This window comes from Aethalodelphis obliquidens, unplaced genomic scaffold (assembly GCF_003676395.1).
Source record: "Aethalodelphis obliquidens isolate GAN/ISIS:26980383/991018 unplaced genomic scaffold, ASM367639v1 scaffold54, whole genome shotgun sequence".
Taxonomy (NCBI): Eukaryota; Metazoa; Chordata; class Mammalia; order Artiodactyla; family Delphinidae; genus Aethalodelphis; species Aethalodelphis obliquidens.
Window position 1 is genome coordinate 1701269 of NW_020837998.1, and position 23060 is coordinate 1724328.

The window sequence follows — 23060 nt, forward strand, 5'->3', positions numbered from 1 at the left end:
TGGCGTATTTCTCCTTGGATTTATCCTGTATGGGACTCTCTGTGCTTCCTGGACTTGATTAACTATTTCCTTTCCCATATTAGGGAAGTTTTAAACTATAATCTCTTCAAATATTTTGTCAGTCCATTTCTTCTCCTCTTCTTCTTGTGGGACCTCTATAATTTGAATGTTGGTGTGTTTAATGTTGTCCCAGCAGTGTCTGTGTCTGTCTTCAATTCTCTTCATTTTTTTCTTTATTCTGCTCTGCAGTAGTTATTTCCATTATTTTATCTTCTAGGTCACTTACCTGTTCTTCTGCCTCACTTATTCTGCTATTGATCCCTTCTAGAGTGTATTCAATTTCATTTATTGTGTTATTCATCATTGCTTGTTTCCACTTTAGTTATTCCAGGTCTCAGTTGAAAGTTTCTTTTATTTTTTCTATTCTATTTCCAAGATTTTGGATCAACTTTACTATCATTATTCTGAATTCTTTTTCATGTAGACTGCCTACTTCCTCTTCATTTGTTAGGTTTTGGGGTTTTTTACCTTGCTTCTTCATCTGCTGTGTGTTTTCCTGTCTTCTCATTTTGCTTATCTTACTGTGCTTGTGGTCTCCGTTTTGCAGGCTGCAGGTTCATAGTTCCCATTGTTTTTGAAATCTGTCCCCAGTGGCTGAAGTTGGTTCAGTGGCTTTTGTAGGCTTCCTGGTGGAGGGGACTAGTGACTCTGTTCTGATGGATGAGGCTTGATCTTATCTTTCTGGTGTGCAGGTCCATGTCTGGGTGTGTGTTTTAGGGTGTCTGTGGCATTATGATTTTAGGCTGCCTCTCTGCTAGTGGGTGGGGTTGTGTTCCTGTCTTGCTATTTGCTTGGCATAGGATGTCCAGCACTGTGGCTTGCTTGTCATTGAGTCAATCTTGGTCTTGGTGTTGAGACGGACATCTCTGGGAGATTTTCGCCATTTGGTATTACATGGATCTGGGACTTCTCTTGTGAACCAGTGTCCTGAAGTTGGATCTCCCACCTCAGAGGCACAGCACTGACTCCTGGCTGGAGCACCAAGAGCCTTTCATCCACACAGCCCAGAATAAAAGGAAGAAAAAGTCGAAAGAAATAAAGAAAAATGATAAAATAAAATAAAGTAAGAGAAAATAAAGTTATTAAAGTAAAAAATAATTATTGAAAACAAACTTTTAAAAAAAGTAAAAGAAAAAGAAAAAAATGGACAGACAGAACCCTAGGACAAATGGTGAAAGCAACAATATACAGACAAAATCTCACACAGAAGCATACACATACACACTCACAAAAAGAGGAAAAGGGGAAAAATAATATATATTGCTATCAAGGTCCACCTCCTCAATATGGGATGATTCGTTGTCTATTCATGTATTCCACAGATGCAGGGTACATCAAGTTGATTGTGGAGATTTAATCCGCTGCTCCTGAGGCTGCTGGGAAAAAAATTCCCTTTCTCTTCTTTGTTTGCACAGCTCCTGGGTTTCACCTTTGATTTTGGCCCCTTATCTGCATGTACGTTGCTTGAGGGCATCTGTTCTTCACTCAGATCGGACGGGGTTAAAGGAGAAGCTGATTCGGGGGCTGTGGCTCACTCATGCTGGCGGTAGGGAAGGGTATGGATGCAGGGTGAGTCTTCAGCAGCAGAGGCCGGTGTGATGTTGCACCAGCCTGAGGCATGCTGTGCATTCTCCTGGGGAAGTTGTCCCTGGATCACGGGACCCTGTCAGTGGTGGGCTTCACAGGCTCCCATGAGGGACGGTGTGGCTAGTGACCTGTGCTTGCACACAGGCTTCTTGGTGGCGGCAGCAGCAGCCTTAGCATCTCATGCCCGTCTCTGGGGACCACACTGTTAGCCGTGTCTCGCGCCTGTCTCTGGAGCTCCTTTAAGCAGCACTCTTAATCCCCTCTCCTCATGCACCAGGAAACAAAGAGGGAAGAAAAATTCTCTTGCCTCTTAGGCAGGTCAAGACATTTTCCCGTACTCCCTCCCAGCTAGCTGTGGTGCATTGACCCCTTCAGGCTCTTTTCACACCTCCAACCCCAGTCCTCTCCTTGAGTTCCAACCAAAGCCCGAGCCTCAGCTCCCAGCCCACGCCCGCCCTGGCAGGTGAGTAGACAGGCCTCTCAGGCTGGTGAGTGCTGGTCGGCACTGATCCTCTGTGCAGGAATCTCTCCACTTTGCCCTCAGCACCCCTGTTGCTGTGCTCTCTTCTGTGGCTGTGAAGCTTCCCCACTCTGCCACCCACAGTCTCTGCCCATGAAGGGGCTCCCTAGTGTGTGGAAACCCTTCCTCCTTCACATCTCCTTCCCACTGGTACTGGTCCCATCCATATTCTTTTGTCTCTGTTTTTCTTTTGCCCTACCTAGGTACGTGAGGTGTTTCTTGCCTTTTGGGAAGTCTGAGGTCTTCTGCCAGTGTTCAGTGGTGTTCTATGGGAGGAGTTCCATGTATTTCTGATGTATCTGTGGGGAGGAAGGTGATCTCCACGTCTTACTCTTCTGCCATCTTCCTCAACTCCCCTATTTTTTTTTTAGATTGTGGATATAAGGGCTATCATGCAGTATTCATCTTTATGGTTGAGTAATAGTCCATTGTATATATGGGCTTCTTTTATATCCCTTTGTTTGTTGATGGAAACTTGGGTTGCTTCCCTATCTTAGCTATTGTAAATAGTGCTGCTATAAACATTGGGATGCATGTATCTTTTCAACTTAGATTTTTTGTTTTTTCCAGATATATACCCAGGCATGGAATTGCTAGATCTTATGGTAATTCTATTTTTAGTTTTTTTGAGGAAACTGCATATTGTTTTGCATACTGGCAGCACCAATTTACATTCCCACCAAAAGTGTACAAGTCTTCCCTTTTCTCCACATCCTTGTCAACATTTATAATTTTCATACTTTTCAATGATAACTATTCTGACAGTTGTGAGTTGATAACTCATTCTTGTTGAGATTTGCATTTCTCTGATAATTAATGATGTTGAGTTTCTTTTCATTTGCCTGCTTACCATCTGTATGTCTACTTTGGGAAAATGTCTATTTAAGTCTTTTGCCCATTTTTTGATTGGTTTGTTATTATTAAGTTCTATGAACTGTTTATGTATTGTGGATATTACCCCCTTAACTGCCATATCATTTGCAAATAATTTCTCTCCCATTCCATATTTTCCTTTTTGTTTTGTTGATAATTTCCTTTGCTGTGCAAAGGCATTTAAATTTTATTAAGTCGCATTGGTTTATTTTTGCTTTTATTTATTTTGCCTTAGGGGACAGATCCAAACATTACTGCTATGATTTATGTCAAAGCATGTTCTGCCTATATTCACTTCTAGGATTTTTATGGTTTCAGGTCTAAGACTTAAGCATTTAATCTATTTTGATTTTACTTTTGTGTATGGTGCTAGAAAATGTTCTAGTTTCATTGTTTTACATGTATATATTCAGTTTTCCCAGCACCACTTATTGAGGGGACAGTCTTTTCTTCATTGTATCTTCTTGCCTCCTTTTTTGTAGATTAATTGACCATAAGTGTGTGGGTTTATTTCTGGGCTCCCTATTCGCTTCCATTGACCTACGTGTCTGTTTTTGTGCCAGTACCTTACTGTTTCGAATACTGTAGCTTTGTAGTATAGTCTAAAGTCTGGGATTTTGAAAACTCCAGGTTTTTTTTTTTAAAGATTGCTTTGACAATTTGGGATATACTGTGGTTCTATATAAATTTTAGGATTATTTCTTCTTGTTCTGTGAAAAATGTCATGGGTATTATAACAGGTATTGAGTTAACTCATAGATTGCTTTGAATAGTATGGCCATTTTAAAAATATTAATTTTTCCAATCCAATCATTGAGGATATTTTTCTATTTCTTTGTATTATTTTCAGTTTCCTTCAACAAGTTTCACAGTTTTCAGGATATAAGTCTTTCACTTCCTTGGTTAAGTTTATTTCTAGGCATTGTATTCTTTTTGAGGTGATTTAAAGAGGAATTTTTTTTTTTTTGCTTTCTAATAGTTCATTATTAGTGTACAGAAAATGAATAGATTTCTGCATATTAATCTTGTATCCTGCAATATTGCTGAATTCATTTCTTAGTTCTTACACTTTTTCAGTGGAGACTTTAGGGTTTTATATAAAGTATCATGTCATCTGCAAATAGTGACAGTTTTACTTCTTCTCTCCCAATATGGATACATTTTCTTCTTTTTCTTGTCTGATTGCTGTGACTAAGAATTTCAATACTATGTTAAATAGAAGTGGCAAGGGAGGACATCTTGTCTTATTCCTGTATTTAGAGGAAAGTCTTTCACTGTTGAGTATGAAGTTAGCTGTAGGTTTGTCCTAAATAGCCTTTATTATGTTGAGATATTTTCAGTCTGTACCCACTTTGATGAGAGTTTTTATCATGAATGGATGTTGAATATGACAAAGGCTTTTTCTGCATCTATTGAGATGATAATGTGATTTTTATCCTTCTTTTTATTAACGTGGTGTATCACATTGATTAATGTGTGAATATTGAACCACACTTGCATCCTTTGAATAAATCCCACTTGATCATGGTGTATGATCCTTTTTATATATTGTTGGATTTGGTTTGTTAATATTTTGTTGAAGATTTTTATATCTACATTCATCAAACATAATAGCCTATAATCTTCTTCTTTGTAGTGTCTTTGGTTTGGGTATCACGGTAATGGTGTCCTTATAAATGAATTTGGGAGTGTATTTTCTTAAATACCATTTCAGAATTTAGAGAAAAATTGTGTTCATGTAATGTGTATATTATCTCATTTGATCTATTATAGGAAACCATTATAATAATAGATCTCCTAATTTTGAACCATCCTTACACTTATGGGATAAATTGTCCTTGGTTATGGTGTAGGAGACTTTTAATGTAATCCTGAGTTTCATTACTTAACACTTAATGATATTGTGCCTACTTCCATAAATTATTTTGGTTTTTAGATTTTAAGAGTGTGCTTTTTTTGTCAAGTTTAGCTATCAAGTTATTTATATTTGATTCATGAAATAAAAGGAAGGATTTTCCTCCTTTATTTTCTAGAACAAATTAAATGACACATGAATTATCTCTCCCTTGTATTTTTGAAAGAATTTACCTATAAAGTCATGTGGACAGGACATATATGCATTTTTTGACATTTTCACAATTTCTTCTACTGTTACCACTATTTATTTCAAGCCAATTTTGATAACAAAATTTCCTCTAAAATCCTTGCACTAAAGATATAGAACCGGATAGAGGAATCGGGAAGATGGCAGAAAAGTAAGACGCAGAGATCACCTTCGTCCCCACAGATACACCAGAAATATATCTACATGTGGAAAAACTCCTACAGAACACCTACTGAACACTGGCAGAAGACCTCAGACCTCCCAAAAGGCAAGAAACTCCCCACATACATGGGTAGGGCAAAAGAAAAAAGAATAAACAGAGACAAAAGAATAGGGAAGGGACCTGCACCAGTGGGAGGGAGCTGAAGAGGAGGAAAAGTTTCCACACACTAGGAAGCCCCATCATGGGCGGAGACTCTGGGTGGCAGAGGGGGAAAGCTTTGGAGCTGTGGAGGAGAGCATAGCAACAGGGGTGCGGTGGGCAAAGTGGAGAGATTCCCTCACAGAAGATCGGTGCTGACCGGCACTCAACAGCCCGAAAGGTTTGTCTGCTCACCCACCAGGTTGGGTGGGGGCTGGGAGCTAAGGCTCAGGATTCGGTTGGAGCACCAGGAGAGGACTGGGGTTGGCAGCGTGACCACAGACTGCAGGGTGTTAGTGCACCGTGGCTACCTGGGAGGTAGTCTGGGGAAGTCCGGACCTGCCAAAGAGACAAGAGACTTTTTCTTCCCTCTTTGTTTCCTGGTGCCCGAGGAGAGGGGATTAAGAGCACTGCTTAAAGGAGCACCAGAGAAGGGCATGAGCTGCAGCTAAAAGAGCAGAGCACAGAGACGGGCGTGAGACGCTAAGTCTGCTGCAGCTGCCACCAGGAAGCCTGTGCGAGCAGAGGTCACTATCCACACCTCCCTACTGGGGAGCCTGTGCAGCCAGGCACTCCCAGAGTCTGGGGATCCAGGGACAACTTCCGTGGGAGAATGCATAGCATGCCTCAGGCAGCTGCAATGTCCCACCAGCCTCTGCCACCACAGGCTCGCCCCGCATCCGCACCCCTCCCTCCCCCAGGCCTGAGTGAGACAGAGTCCCTGAAGCAGCTACTCCTTTAACCCTGTCCTGTCTGAGCAAAGAAAAGACGCCCGCCAGCGACCTACATCCAGAGGCAGAGGCAAATACACAGCTGAGCCCCAGGAGCTGTGAGAACAAAGAAGAGAAAGGGAAATTCTCCCAGAAGCCTCAGAAGCAGTGAATTAAAGCTCCACAATCAACTTGATGTACCCTGCATCTGTGGAATACATGAATAGAAAACGAATCATCCCAAATTGAGGAGGTGGACTTTGAGAACAAGATTTATTATTTTTTCCACTTTTCCTCTTTTTGTGTGTGTATGTGTATGCTTCTGTGTAAGATTTTGTCTGTACAGCTTTGCTGTCACCATTTGTGCTAGGGTTCTATCCATCAGTTTTTTTGTTTTTTCTTTAAAAAAAATTTTTTTTTCTGACAGGGACCCGGCCTGAGGAGCAGTGGCGGAAGCTTCGAGACTAGGGTGGTGTAAAAGGCAGGAAAGTGAGGGTGTGGAGGTTTGAGCTATGGGGTGAAAGGCTCTTGGTGCTCCAGCCAGGAGTCAGTGCTGTGCCTCTGAGGTGGGAGAGCCAACTTCAGGACACTGGTCAACAACAGACCTCCCAGCTCCACATAATATCAAATGGAAAAAATCTCCTAGAGACCTCCATCTCAATGCCAGCACCCAGCTTCACTCAAGGACCATCAAGCTACAGTGCTGGACACCCTATGCCAAACAACTAGCAAAACAGGAACACAACCCCACCCATTAGCAGAGAGGGTGCCTAAAATCATAATAAGACTACAGACACCCCAAAACACACCACCAGATGTGGACCTGCCCACCAGAGAGACAAGATGCAGCCACATACACCAGAACACAGGCACTAGTCCCCTCAACCAGGAAGCCTAAACAACCCACTGAACCAACCTTAGCCACTGGGGACAGACACCAAAAACAACGGGAACGATGAACCTGCAACCTGCAAAAAGGAGACCCCAAAAACAGTAAGATAAGCAAAATGAGAAGACAGAAAAACACACAGCAGATAAACGAGCAAGATAAAAATGCACCAGACCTAGCAAATGAAGAGGAAATAGGCAGTCTACCAGAAAAAGAATTCAGAATACTGATAGTAAAGATGATCCAAAATCTTGGAAATAGTACAGACAAAATGCAACAAACATTTCACAAGGAACTAGAAGAACTAAAGATGAAATAAACAATGATGAACAACACAATAAATGAAATGAAAAATACTCTAGATGGGATCAATAGCATAATAACTGAGGCAGAGGAACGGATAAGTGACCTGGAAGATAAAATAGTGGAAATAACTACTGCAGAGCAGAATAAAGAAAAAAGAATGAAAAGAACTGAGGACAGTCTCAGAGACCTCTGGGATAACATTAAATGCACCAACATTCCAATTATAGGGGTTCAAGAAGAAGAAGAGTAAAAGAAAGGGACTGAGAAAATATTTGAAGAGATTATAATTGAAAACTTCCCTAATACGGGAAAGGAAATAGTTAATCAAGTCCAGGAAGCACAGAGAGTCCCATACAGGATAAATCCAAGGAGAATACGCCAAGACAAATATTAATCAAACTGTCAAAAATGAAATACAAAGAAAGCATATTAAAAGCAGCAAGGGAAAAACAACAAATAACACAAAAGGGAATCCCCATAAGGTTAACAGCTGATCTTTCAGCAGAAACTCTGCAAGCCAGAAGAGAGTGGAAGGACATATTTTCAATGATGAAGGAGAGATATCTGCAACCAAGATTACTCTACCCAGCAAGGATCTCATTCAGATATGATGGAGAAATTAAAACCATTACAGACAAGCAAAAACTGAGAGAGTTCAGCACCAACAAACCAGCTTTACAACAAATGCTAAAGGATATTCTCTAGGCAAGAAACACAAGAGAAGGAAAAGACGTACAATAACGAAACCAAAACGATTTAGAAAATGGGAATAGGAACATACATATCAATAATTACCTTAAATGTAAATGGAATAAATGCTCCCACCAAAAGGCACAGATTGGCTGAATGGACACAAAAACAAGACCCATATATATGCTGTCTACAAGAGATCCACTTCAGACCTAGAGACACATACACAATGAAAGTAAGGCAATAGAAAAAGATATTCCATGCAAATGGAAACCAAAATAAAGCTGGAGGAGCAATTCTCATATCGGACAAATAGACTTTAAAATGAAGACAATTAGAAGAGACAAAGAAGGACACCACATAATAATCAAGGGATCAATCCAAGAAGAAGACATAACAATTGTAAATATTTATGCACCCAACATAGGGGCACCTCAATACATAAGGCAAATACTAACAGCCATAAAAGGGGAAACCGACAGTAACACATTCATCATGGGTAATTTAACACCCCCACTTTCACCAATGGACAGAACATCCAAAATGAAAATAAATAAGGAAACATAAGCTTTAAATGATACATTAAACAAGATGGACTTAATTGATATTTATAGGACACTCCATCCAAAAACAACAGAATACACATTTTCTCAAGTGCTCATGGAACACTCTCCAGGATACATCATATCTTGGGTCACAAATCAAGCCTTCTTAAATTTAAGAAAATTGAAATTGTATCAAGTACCTTTTCCGACCACAATGCTATCAGACTAGATATCAATTACAGGAAAAGAACCGTGAAAAATACAAACACATGGAGGCTAAACAATACACTACTTAGTAACGAAGTGATCACTGTAAAAATCAAGAGGAAATCAAAAAATACCTAGAAACAAATGACAATGGAGACAGGATGACCCAAAACCTATGAGATGCAGCAAAAGCAGTTATAAGAGGGAACTTTATAGCAATAAAATCCTACATTAAGAAACAGGAAACATTTTGAACAAACAACCGAACCTTGCACCTAAAGCAATTAGATAAAGGAGAACAAATAAAAAACCCCAAAGTTAGAAGAAGGAAAGAAATCATAAAGATCAGATCAGAAATAATTTAAAAAAGAATGAAGGAAAGGATAGCAAAGATCAATAAAACTAAAAGTTGGTTCTTTGAGAATATAAACAAAACTGGTAAACAATTAGTCAGACTCATCAAGAAGAAAAAGAGGAAGACTCAAATCAATAGAATTAGAAATGAAAAACAAGAAATTACTGACACTGTAGAAATAAAAATGTTCATGAGAGATTACTACAAGCAACTCTATGCCAATAAAATGGACAACCTGGAAGAAATGGACAAATTCGTAGAAAAGCAGAAGTTGCCAAGACTGAATCAGGAAGAAATAGAAAATATGAACAGACCAATCACAAGCACTGAAATTGAAACTGTGATTAAAAATCTTCCAACAAACAAAAGCCCAGGAACAGATGGTTTCACAGGCGACTACTATCAAACATTTAGAGAAGAGCTAACACCTATCCTTCTCAAACTCTTCCAAAATATAGCAGAGGGAGGAACACTCCCAAACTCATTCTACGAGGCCACCATCACCCTGATACCAAAACCAGATAAGGATGTCACAAAGAAAGAAAACTATAGGCCAATATCACTGATGAACATAGATGCAAAAATCCTCAACAAAATACTAACAATCAGAATCCAATGGCACATTAAAAGGATCATACAACATGATCAACTGGCGTTTATTCCAGGATTGTGAGGATTCTTCATTATACGCAAATCAATCAACATGATAAACCATATTAACAAATTGAAGGAAAAAAACATATGATCAACTCCATAGATGCAGAGAAATCTTTCAAAAAAGTTCAACAGCCGTTTATGATAAAAACCCTGCAGTAAGTAGGCATAGAGGGAAATTTCCTCAACATAATAAGGGCCTTATATGAAAAACCCACAGGCAACATCGTTCTCAATGGTGAAAAACTGAAAGCATTTCCACTAAGATCTGGAAGAAGAGAAGGTTGCCCACTCTCACCACTCTTATTTAACATAGTTTTGGAAGTTTTAGCCACAGCAATCAGAGAAGAAAAGGAAATAAAAGGAATCCAAGTTGGAAAAGAAGAAGTAAAGCTGTCACTGTTTGAAGATGACATGATACTATACATAGAGAATACTAAAGATGCTATCAGAAAACTACTAGAGCTAATCAATGAATTTGGTAAAGTACCAGGTAAAGTACCAGTAATACAAAATTAATGCACAGAAATCTCTGGCATTCCTAAACACTAATGATGAAAAATCTGAAAGTGAAATCAAGAAAACACTCCCATTTACCATTGCAACATAAAGAATAAAATATCTAGGAATAAACCTACCTAAGGAGACAGAAGACCTGTATGCAGAAAATTATAAGACACTGATGAAAGAAATGAAAGAGAATACAAATAGATGGAGAGATATACCATGTTCTTGGATTAGAAGAATCAACATTGTGAAAATGACTCCACTACCCAAAGCAATCTACAGATTCAATGCAATCTCTATCAAACTACGACTGGCATTTTTCACAGAACTAGAACAATAAATTTCACAATTTGTATGGGATAAAAAAAGACCCTGAATAGTCAGAGCAATCTTGAGAATGAAAAACTTTACTGGAGAAATCATGCTCGTTGACTTCTGACTATACTACAAAGCTACAGTAATCAAGACAGTATGGTACTGGCACAAAAACAGTAATATAGATCAATGGAACAGGACAGAGAGCCCAGAGATAAACCCACGCACATATGGTCACCTTATCTTTGATAAAGGAGCAGTAATATACAGTGGAGAAAGGACAGCCTCTTCAATAAGTGGTGCTGGGAAAAATTCACAGGCACATGTAAAGGTATGAGATTAGATCATTCCCTAACACCGTACACAAAAATAAGCTCAAAATGGATTAAAGACCTAAAGGTAAGGCCGGAAACTATCAAACTCTTAGAGGAAAACATAGGCAGAACACTCTATGACACAAATCACAGCAAGATCCTTTTTGACCCACCTCTAAGAGAAATGGAAATAAAAACAAAAATAAACAAATGGGACCTAATGAAACTTGAAAGCTTTTGTACAACAAAGGAAACTATAAGCAAGACCAAAAGACAACCCTCAGAATGGGAGAAAATATTTGCAAATGAAACAACTGACAAAGGATTAATTTCCAAAATTTACAAGCAGCTCATGCAGCTCAATATCAAAAAAACAAACAACCCAATCCAAAAATGGGCAGAAGACCTAAATAGACATTCTCCAAAGAAGGTACAGAGACTGCCAGCAAACACATGAAAGAATGCTCAACATCATTAAACATCAGAGAAATGCAAATCAGAACTACAATGAGATATCATCTCACAACAGTCAGAATGGCCATCATCAAAGAATCTAGAAACAGTAAATACTGGAGAGGGTTTGGAGAAAAGGGAACACTCTTGCACTGCTGGTGGGAATGTGAATTGGTACAGCCACTATGGAAAAGAGTACAGAAGTTCCTTAAAAATCTACAAATAGAACTACCATATGACCCAGCAATCTCACTACTGGGCATATACCCTGAGAAAGCCGTAATTCAGAAAGAGTCATGTACCAAAATATTCATTGCAGCTCTATTTACCATAGCCAGGAGATGGAAACATCCTAAGTGTCAATCATCGAATGAATGGATAAAGAAGATGTGGCACATATATACAATGGAATATTACTGAGCAATAAAAAGATATGAAATTGAGCTATTTGTAATGTGGTGGATGGACCTAGCGTCTGTCATACAGAGTGAAGTGAGTCAGAAAGAGAAAGACAAATACTGTACGCTAACACATATATATGTAATTTAAGAAAAAAATAATGTCATGAAGAACCTAGGGGTCATACAGGAAGAAAGACACAGACCTACTAAAAGTGGACTTGAGGAAATGGAGAGGAGGAAGGGTAAGCTGTGACAAAGTGAAAGAGTGGCATGGACATATATACACTACCAAAGTTAAAATAGATAACTAGTAGGAAGCAACCGCATAGCACAGGGAGATCAGCTCGGTACTTTATGACTACCTAGAGGGGTGGGGTATGGAGGGTGGTAGGGAAGGAGACGCAAGAGTGAAGAGTTATGGGAACATATGTATATGTATAACTGTTTCACTTTGTTATAAAGCAGAATCTAGCAGAAAAAAAAAGATATAGGACGTATTAAGCTAAATTTATTACTAGAATTTTTTAACCCTCTATATCTATGGTTATAGCCTCTCTCCCATTTCTAATATTATATGTCAGCGATCCTCACCGGGAATTGAATTCTCAGAATACATTGTAGTCTTGGTTTTAGGTTGGAATTTAGATGGCTGGCTGAAAATTCTGGTGAACATAATAAGGGTGGAGATATCAGAATCTACTGGCAAGGTATACCTCGTTTCCCCTCCACATCCACAAATACACACATTCAGAGATTCCTGGTCTGTATTTAAATGTTTATGAGTGTGAAAAACGAGACCTAGATATGAATTAGAGCATTGTTTTTTTCCCCTGGATTTTGTGGAGCATTCCAGTTGGGGAGGAGTATGACAGGAAAGTGAAAGATATGCTTATTTCTTTGGTTCCTATTCTTCCCTTCTCTTTGCATTTAGCTGTTTCCTGATAAAATTTCCCTAAGGTTATGCAAGATGTTTCCATAAAGACCATGGCTACAGTCATAATATTTTTCTCTTATTTTGTACCTACCCTTCAAAAATCCTTTACACTTTATGTTCATTTACAGTCGGCCCTGTGTATCCATGGGTTCCACATCCATGGATTCAACCAACCACAGACCAAAAATATTTGAAAAATTTTCAAGAAATTTCCAAAAAGCAAAATTTGGATTCATCACATGTCAGCAACTATCTACATAGCATTTACATTGTATTAGATATTATAAGTAATCTAGAGATGATTTAAAGTATATGAGAGGATGTGCATAGGTTATATACAAACACACATCATTTTAAATAAGGGACTGGAGCGTCCAGCGATTCTGGTATCCACAAGGGGCCCTGGAACCAATCTCCCATGGATACTGAGGGACGACTGTATATGATCAATATAAGTATACACCTACATGTGATCAATCTTTTGTATTAAACCAAAATAATCAAAATTTGAAATATTTGCCATCTTTATTCTAAATCTGACTGATACCAGAAGTGATATTTTAACCTCACATTGCCACACTATTAATGCATTTTCTATTAATGTACTAGCTTTCCTTGATGTTTGGGCCCTACTACCAATCATTCACATTGTGTTCCTTCAACAGAATAAACAATGTGAAAGCCAAGACTTTACTACTGCACTTAATGATAGGTCTTATAATTAGTATTTCCAATAGCTTCATAATCTGGAAGCATATAGATACCACAAAATTGTGTGAAAAATACTAAGATACTTAATAGAAAAGTGGAAAAATTGTGTTATTACATTAATTTCTACAAATATGTTTTATAATGATAATATTGTAATAAATGGAACTTTTTGCTCAGAGCAGTTTATAAAAGTATTGATTTTAGAAATTATTTTCTAATCTAAGAAAATGTTTTAGCACACTCTAGTGGCATACTTTGTAATTTAACATAACATAAAATAAAGTCCTGTTGCTTATAATAAATTAGACTAACAGTCTAGGCATATAAATAATTTCTTATAGTAATAGTATAGAATTATTCTCAAATAAATGAAGAAATGAAATGCTACAGGTATTTGTATTTTATAATTATTTTTATTTTTGTTAATTTCTGTGAGATTTCTCTAGTATTTAATAATCTACTGAAGCATTCGGCCTTTTTTATACTTAAAAATAATATGACTCCATTTGAACTATTTGTTTTTATATTTCTCAGATAAAAATCATTAAGTAATGCTAAAATTTGTTATAAGGATGGAATTTTAAATACCTATCCTTTTCCCCAAGTCAGAAGTGACTACATTGCAGTTTAGTCAAATAAGTTCTTTAAGTTAGCTAAATTATGAGGTTGAAGGCACAGTACTCCAGTCAGGCAAGTCCACCCAAGGCTTCTGACCCCAACTACAGGCAGTTAAGGACCAATTACAAATTTAGAGGGAAGAATCCACACAAGACAACTCTCATTTCTGACACTACAATTTTGGAAGTTTCCCCAAATCCCCCTGAGTTCAATAATTCCCTAGAAAGACTCACAGAACTCACGACAACCTATTATGGTTTCCTATAAGGAGTTGGTACAGAAAATTAGCCATAGGAAGAGATACATAAGGCAGAGTCTGGAAGGATTCTAAATGCAAAGCTACCATTGTTCTCAGGCCATAATATCTTCTGTGTTAGTTAGTTCAGGCTGATATAACAAAAGTACCATAGATTGGACAGCTTATAAACAAGAGAAATTTATATCTCACTGTTCTGAATGCTGAGAAATCCAAGATAAAGGTTTCAGTAGATTTGGTGTCTTGTGACGATGTGCTTCCTGATTCATAGACTGACATCGTCTCACTATAATCTTAGAGGGTGGAAAGGGAAAGAGAGATTTCTGGGGTCTTCTTTTAATAAGGGCAATAATTCCATTCCTGAGGTTTCTACCCTCATGACCTAATCACGACCCAAAGGCCCCATGTCCTACTACCATCACACTGAAGATTAGGTTTCAATATATGAATTTAGAGAGACACAAACATTTAGTCTGTAGTACTCTCCTGCCATTAATCTGTGACAATGTACTCAGAGTATTGCCAAACTGGGGAATTTACCTGAACTTTGGTGTCCAAAGTTTTTATTGGAACTTTAGTATATAGGAATGATTAATTGATTGATTGCCCTTGTGGTTGAAGTCAGTTTCCATCCTCCCTACTTTCTGGAGGTCTGGCTGATATCACAGGGCCCAAGGGACCTACATGAGTCATCTCATTAGTGTAAACTATTAAGTGTGGTCCACAGAGCCCACAATGCAAATGCAAATTCCTTTGTTTGGACTATTCCAAGTAGTTAGAAATTACCTCCTAGGAGTTGAGGATAAAGGCTAGAACTCTCTTTGGGCAAACCAAAAATGAAATAACAAATTAAACAATGACCAAAGAGAAGAACTCTTTGCTATCTCTATAGGAGAAGCTTGTAATGATGACTTTATTCACTGACATTTTTCATTAACTGTAATGCCAACTTTAGGAAAAATAAAACAATTCTGGCTAGACTAAATCCACACCACTGCAGTTTTTCTATGGATTACTGCCAATATGGCTTCACTAATGATTTATTTTTCTTTCTAGATTTCTGCACTTTGTAGATAAGGAAAATGTTACTTCTAGTCATGCAAGGTCATAATCCTCAGCCCTCTACCCAGGCCTTCTCTTTTCTGCAGGGATTATGGATTTTGACAGAACTTAATTCACATCCTGATACTGCCATTTATTAGCTGTGTGGCCTTGGACAGATTAAGCAACCTCTCTGAAGATTACTTTTCTCCTCTGCAAATCACAAATAATAAGAGCTAACTCAAATGGTTGTATTGATAAATAAATGAGATTATATATGGTAAATCTTTAAACAGCCTCAATGTTTTATGATCACCTGCATGAAAGTGGGATGGACCTGGCTTAAATAATAGGTCAGATATTGAAACTCATCACACTTCATACACGTTGAGAATTTGCAAGAAAACTTATTATTCGCACAATGAACTTGTGTGTAGAGGCAAGACAGGCACAGGTTGGTCTGGAACGGCAACAGCACAGCAGAGTTGGTTTGACTTTTGTAGAGAGCTGGGCTGGAGAATGGTTATACTTGCAGAGTAAGGCTGTGGGGCTCAAATTCTCACAGGAGATAAGATATCAAGCAAAATGCAGGTGTCCTTATCTATAATACCAAATATATGGTGGTAGAAAAGGGAAGGATTGGAGCTTAAATGCTGTCCACACTCAACTATCAAACATAGACTCTGACTCTATTACTACTCGGCATAGCAGATGTTCAATAAACATTAGTGCTGCTTTCATTCTCCCCATAAAAGTCTGCATTTTCTTAATGACTCTTCTTAGAAATAATTATTAGAGGTGAAAATATGATTAGGAGGAAGCCCTAACTCCTTAAGACATAATACAAGGCCTTTTATGACCTTAATGCTGTGTATCTTTTCATTTTCATCTCTCCCCACTGTTGCTTTCCTCTTCACACTCTATACTCAAGCCATAGTCAACTATTTGCAGGTTCTGAATTGTGCCAGATCCTCTTGAGCCTCTGAATGGGTAGCTACATAGACTGTACACAGTAGCTCTCTTTCTTTTACCTCATCAACTCCTAATTGTCCTTCAAAACTAATTTTAAGAGAAATCTCACTTAAGATGCCTTCCCTGACTCTCTTCTCATCTCTGAACTTCCCCAGTCTCACACACACACACACACACACAAACACACATACACACACACTTGAGTAGAGGGGCCTTGTGTGCCTTTCTGTAGCACCTACCTATTGCCTTATGCTATAATTTATCTATCTTTATCTATTTCCCACACTAGGCTATAATGTCTTTGCAGGCAAAGAATGCATCTTATTTGCCCTGGATGCCATCTTGAATTCCTGTCCCTAGCATAGTGTCAGACATATAGTGAACACTCAGTGCATGTTTCAATAGGTATAATTGTGTAGATTAAAATACACCATGCAATGTCTTTAATGACATAACTGTCCTGGAAACCATTTTCATTTTTAAAAGAGATGAATTTTCATCTCCATGAGTCACTTGCTAGAAGTACAGGCAGTAAGACCAAGTAAATAGACACTTTGTAGAATGAGGGGTAGAGTGTGGATGATGTGGAGCTAGCAATATTTTGTTGCTCTTGCTGCTGCTGCTGTTGTTGTTATTGCAATATTATCATTTAGTGATTTGTACTATAGGAGTCAGTGTCTACAGCCTCTTTAATCACATTGTATGTATATGCCAGGTCCTCCACTTATTTACTTATGGACATTTAGAAGGTTTAATGTAAGAAGAAACTGTGACTATTATGAAATATATGCTAAACATATTTATAAGAACTTGGTCACAGTTTATCCTATCTTTTACCAAGGCTTTTTAATGTGCAGACTACATAAGACATATAAATCTCTGTGCATCCTTTTGGTTTATATGAATTTACAAAACAGAGAAGATGCTATACACAAAGTAATGTAATTTGACCTTTTACTTAAGGCTAGCCCTTGAGCATATTTTCTATTCAACATCCTTTTTAATTGGTGTGTTTCACTGTATAAAATTAATGTAACCAAAATGCTTTAGCTAAATATTTCTATTTTTATTATATCCAGTTAACTGCTATTATGGGGGAAAAGTGAAATTTGAATAACTTGTAAGCATACAACTTATAATTCATTTTGGATGATAGTTGGACAACCATATTTTTCTCAGTACAGATTCCATGGGACAAAGTAGCAATATCACCTAGAGTGTAAGTTTTGTTGACTTTTGATCTCTATTAAGATCAAAGTACTAAGCATTACTGGATCCACTTTTTGTTATTGTGTAGATGAACTAGACAGATAAGTTGTGTACCAAACCAGATTTTTCTCATAAAGTATAGCTCACTTAGACAAAAATTTGTCTCACAAAAATAGCCCGTTATTGCACATAATACGTTAACAACCATATTAAAGAGTCAAGTAGGGGCTACCACACACACACAAAGAGAGACAAAGAGACAGAGAGGTACAGAGGTTTTTTTTGTTTGTTTTGTTTTTTAATTTAGAAAGACATCAAAAGGAGTTATTGGAGTTACTAAGAGCAATTCTTCAAAAAGGAGAAGTACACACATTCTATAATGTATTTACTTATAAACATAAACCACAAGATGATACCACAGACTCTAAAATGTCTATTATGGAGTTAGAATTTTAATTTCCAGTTTTTACTCTAAGCAATTGGTGATAACTCCTAAGCAGGATGACCAAAAGACCAGACTCTCTCCTGATTCTCTCTGCACTTCTTTTCCTCCATACAGTGATGGTTTTGTAAATGACCTACATAGTTCTTTTCTCATTTCGTTCAATTCTGGAATGATCGTTACCTTGTAGTATGGATTTTTAAAAACAGCTTTATTGAAGTAAAATTGGCATGCAATAGACTGCACATATTTAAAGTGTAAAATTTGATGTTTTGACATATGTATGTACCCATGAAGTCATCACCACAATCAAGAGAATGAACATCTCGTCACCCTCAAAAGGTCCCTAGTGATTCTTCGTAAACTCTCACTGATATCCTTCCCTGCACCATCTTCCCCAGGCAATAACTGATATGCTTGCTGTCACTGTATATTACATTTTGTGGAGTTTCATATAGATAGAATCATACAATATGTACTCTGTTTTGTCTGGTTTCTTTCATTCAGTATAATTTTCAGATTCATCTATGTTGTTGGATATATCTAATGTCTTTTTATTGCTGAATAATATTCCATTGTGTGAATATATCACAATATGTTTATCCACTTGCCTATTGATAAATATGTGAATTAATTCCAGGTTTTTACTATTGCAAATAAAATTGTCATGAATGTCCACGTTCAAATCTTTTATGGTCAAATGATTTCATTTCTTCCGGGTGAATGACTAGAAGTAAAATGGATGGGCCATAGGGTAGATGAATGATTAAATTTATAAGAAACTGATAAATAGCTTTCCTAAGTGATTGTACAATTTTATAGTCTCACCAGCAGTGTGTAAATGTCCCAATTGCTCCACAAAAGGATTTCTTTCAAACTTAGTTCTCCACTAGTGAATGACTTTTGTAACCAAAGTCAGAAGATTAATACCATCACTTATTTAGAATATGAATTATATTGTTTGTTGGTGGGATGTTCTATAAATGTTAATTAGATCCTCTTCGTTGATTGTCTTATTCAAGTCTACTCTATCTTTAGTGATTTTATATTTATGATTCTGTCAATTATAAAGAAAGAGTTATTGAAATATTTAACTATAAATTTGGATTTCTGTTTTTTTCTTTGTACTTTATTAGGTTTTTTAGCTGTAAAAAATCACCACAAACTTAGAAGTTGAAAACAAAAACAATTTATCTCATAATTCTGTAGGTCAGTAGTCTAGTTTGCTTTTCTCTGCTCCAGGTTTCACAAAGTAGAAATTAAGGTATCAGCCAGATTGTACTCTTTTTGGGAGGTTCCTGGAAGAATCTACATCAAGCTCATTCAGGTTATTGATTGAATTCATTACCATGTGTTTGTAAGACTAAGGTCCCCATTGTCTTGTTGACTGTCAGCCAGAGACTAGACTTTGCACCTAAAGCTTGCCCACTTTTCATTTTAGGCTTTCCATGCAACCTCCCTCCAGCAATGGTGGATCGAGTCCCTCTTATGTTTTGAATGTCTCCAGATTTCCTTTCTAGCATCTCTCTCTGACTGACTCTTCTGTTTTCTGTACTGCTTTTAAGGACTCATGCAACTACACTGATACTACCAGGATAATCTCCTTTTTTTATTGTCAGCAGATTAATAAACTTAAGTCCATCTGAAAAGTCTCTTCTCAATAAAACCTACATTAGTGTTTGTTTGATTAACCTAATGTTTATTAGGCCACTTGAAGTTTTCCGACAGCTCACTGATGCACAGTTCATTTTGGGGGGTTGTGGGGTCTGTGTTTTCTTTTTAATATTTTCCATTGCTGTGTCTTCAAATTCACTAATCTTCTTTAGCAGTGTCCAATCCAGTGTAATTTGTCATCTTAAACATTAGAATTTTCATCTCTAAAATTTGGATTTGGGTCTTTTTCTAGTATCCAGCTATCCACTTAATATATTCAATATTTCCTATACCACATTGGGTGCTAGTTATTTTTGTATTCTTATAAGTCTTCTTGAGGTTTATTCTATGTTTAAGTTAGGTTGCACGGAAAAGTTTGGTACTTTGGAGTCTTGCTTTGGAGACTTATTAGAAAGTCTAGGGCTCGTTGTTTCCCCACCATACTTTCACCAAACAGGCTTTTGTTGAATACTTGAGGGGAACCCTCTGCAGACTTCTGGTGTTTTATTTCTGTATAGTCCTCTCCTTTTTCGTACTCTGCTCTGTGAACTAAATGCTAGGCAACCCCAGACTCTCAGTTATATCCCCTCAGCCCAGACAGTCTACTGGGCTCCTTCTCTGTTTTGTGGCCTAGAAACGCTCCACAAGCAATAAACTGGAGCAATCACAGGAATGACTTCATTTGTTTTCCATCTCTTAAGGATCATTGACCTTGCTGTCTGACACCTGTTCCTTGAAAATCATTTTTTCTTATACTTTGTCTGCTTTTGTTAGTTATTTCAAGTGGGAGAATAAATCTGGTTCCTGTTACTCTATATTGGGTGGGAAAGGAGGTCCTTTATCTGGGCTTTAACACTATTTATAAAAATGCATCAGTTTTTGCATATACACATGCTCAAATTTTATAACAATTTATCTTTTAACCAGTGAATACTGAAGAGATTTTGTTGACTGTAATATAATATGTTCAGCGGTATAACAGTCAAAAATTTACTCACACTACATCAGATGGACAGAGACAAAGTAGTTTCTTTATTTACATGCCCGATCCATCTGGATAGAATGGACTACCTAGATTTACTAATTAATGATGTCTTTATTTCTTCTGGTTTGAACATTCTCCTTTCTTAAAAAATATATATTTATTTTTGGCTGCATTGGGTCTTCATTGCTGCACGCAGGCTTTCTCTAGCTGTGAGGAGCGGGGGGTACTCTTAATTGCCATGTGCGGGCTTCTCATTGCAGTGACTTCTCTTGTTGTGGAGCACGGGCTCTAGGCACGCGGGCTTCAGTAGTTGTGGCACGCGGGCTCGGTAGTTGTGGCTCATGGACTTTGTTGCTCTGTGCCATGTGGGATCTTCCCGGACCAGAGATTGACCCCACGTCCCTTACATTGGCAGGTGGATTCTCAACCATTGCACCACCAGGGAAGTCCCGAACATTCTCCTTTCAATTTAAATATTCAGTCTACTCAAAGTTCAGCTTCCTATCAAGACTGGCTTTAAAAGTCTCTTCTGAATGATTCTGTCTCTTTGCATAAACGTCTAGATTTTCATAAATTTCCTATCTTCCTCCTTCCTTGGGTTATGAGAAAAAGATTCTGCCTTTATGGCACTTGAGTGAAGAAATCCTCACATCTTCATAATGTCCCTTGATTGTTTTTGTGTTACGTCACTAATGCGTCTACTTGACAACAGCTCCCCCTGCTGGCATTCATGTATGAAGATTGTGATCTGATCTCAGGTTGGTCATGGCCCATTGATGATCTTCGACCACATCTTGACTCTCATCTGTACTGTAAACTTTTCTGAATCTCTGACATATATTTGGCTTGACATAGAGATTTACCTAAAATTTCTGCTGTGTTATTACTTTACCCCTCACTATAATAATCTCCACAGAACATCTTCTGGATTCCCAGTTATCTACAGTCTTCATCCCTGTCAGAAATTATACTGGAATTCTTTGTCTCTGTCTATTCCACCAGGGAACCATGTACTATTTAGAGAAACTAAACTCTTTCAGTTCCCAGTATGTTAGGATTTAGTTCAGCAAACCAGAAATCACTCTAGGTATTTAAAACAAATGGGAATCCATGACAGAGAATTTTGTGCTTATAAAATTGTTGGAATGGTTAGAGAAGCAAATATAAGGAGATTGCCAGAACATTTAGGTTATGCCATATCCACTATGCTGGAAGGTCAGGGAATTGCTATTACTATCTTGTAATCAGGAAAGTGGAGGAAATCACTGCTAACGTTTGAGCTGGTCCTCAGCCCCAAAATGAGACTGACAGTGAAATGTATATTCTGGTTTCTATAGAGTTCTCACAGTTTGGAGTCCCACTGCTGCCACAGGAAGAATTTCTTCTGTCACACTTCATCTTCCAATTATCATGTCTATGAATCTCAATGGCAGAATAAAAATCATATCCAGATCCCTGGAGGCAGAATAGCTTTCAAAATGCAATTCCAAGGATTCCAGCCAGTATGATAGAGGAAAGAACATAAAAGAGGATAGAATAAATTCTGCTCAGCAATAAAAATTATCCAGTACCCTCTTACTTAATCATTTTGCAGTCCTGGGTTTTTATTTATGTGGTCACCCACTAGATTTCCAAGTCTCTTAACTAGTATCATCCTGCAGTAGGGTGGCAAGTCTCCTTGCCTAGCTGTTAGTGGGAAAGTGATATATCTTCTCTATAGATATGAAGGAATTATATTGTCTGAGTTCTCTATACTTGGCTCTTGAAATATTAAATATATTTTGCTAATCAAGTGTTCTTTCAACCAGGCTTGGCTTTTGAGCCCATTGTTCTGCTTTTAGATCTAATTTTGAATGTCAAAAGCCGAATAAAAATACGTCCCTCTCTTAATTCACCTACCTTAGTAGAATTTAGGAGCTTAAACCTTTGAGCGCTTTATATGCCAAACAGTCTTCTAGATGAATTACGGTTACATGAATTAACTTATTTAAACTTCACACTGACCCTATCTCCTTATTGGTTTGTGTGTGTGTGTGTGTGTGTGTGTGTGTGTGTGTGTGTGTAAGAGAGAGAGATAATATACGGATTTATTTATTTATTTATATTGGAGTGTAGTTGATTTATATTGTGTTACTTTCTGCTGTATAGCACAGTGAAACAGTTATACACATACACATATCCACTCTTTTTAGACACTTTTCCAATATAGGTCATTACATAGTATTGAGTAGAGTTCCCTGTGCTATAACTCCTTATTTTTACTTTTCTTCTTCTTCTTCTCCTCCTTCTTCTTCCTCTTCTTCTTCCCCTTTTTCTTCTTATCCTTCTTATCCTCCTCCTCCTCCTCCTCCTCCTCCTCCTCCTCCTCCTCCTCCTCCTCCTCCTCCT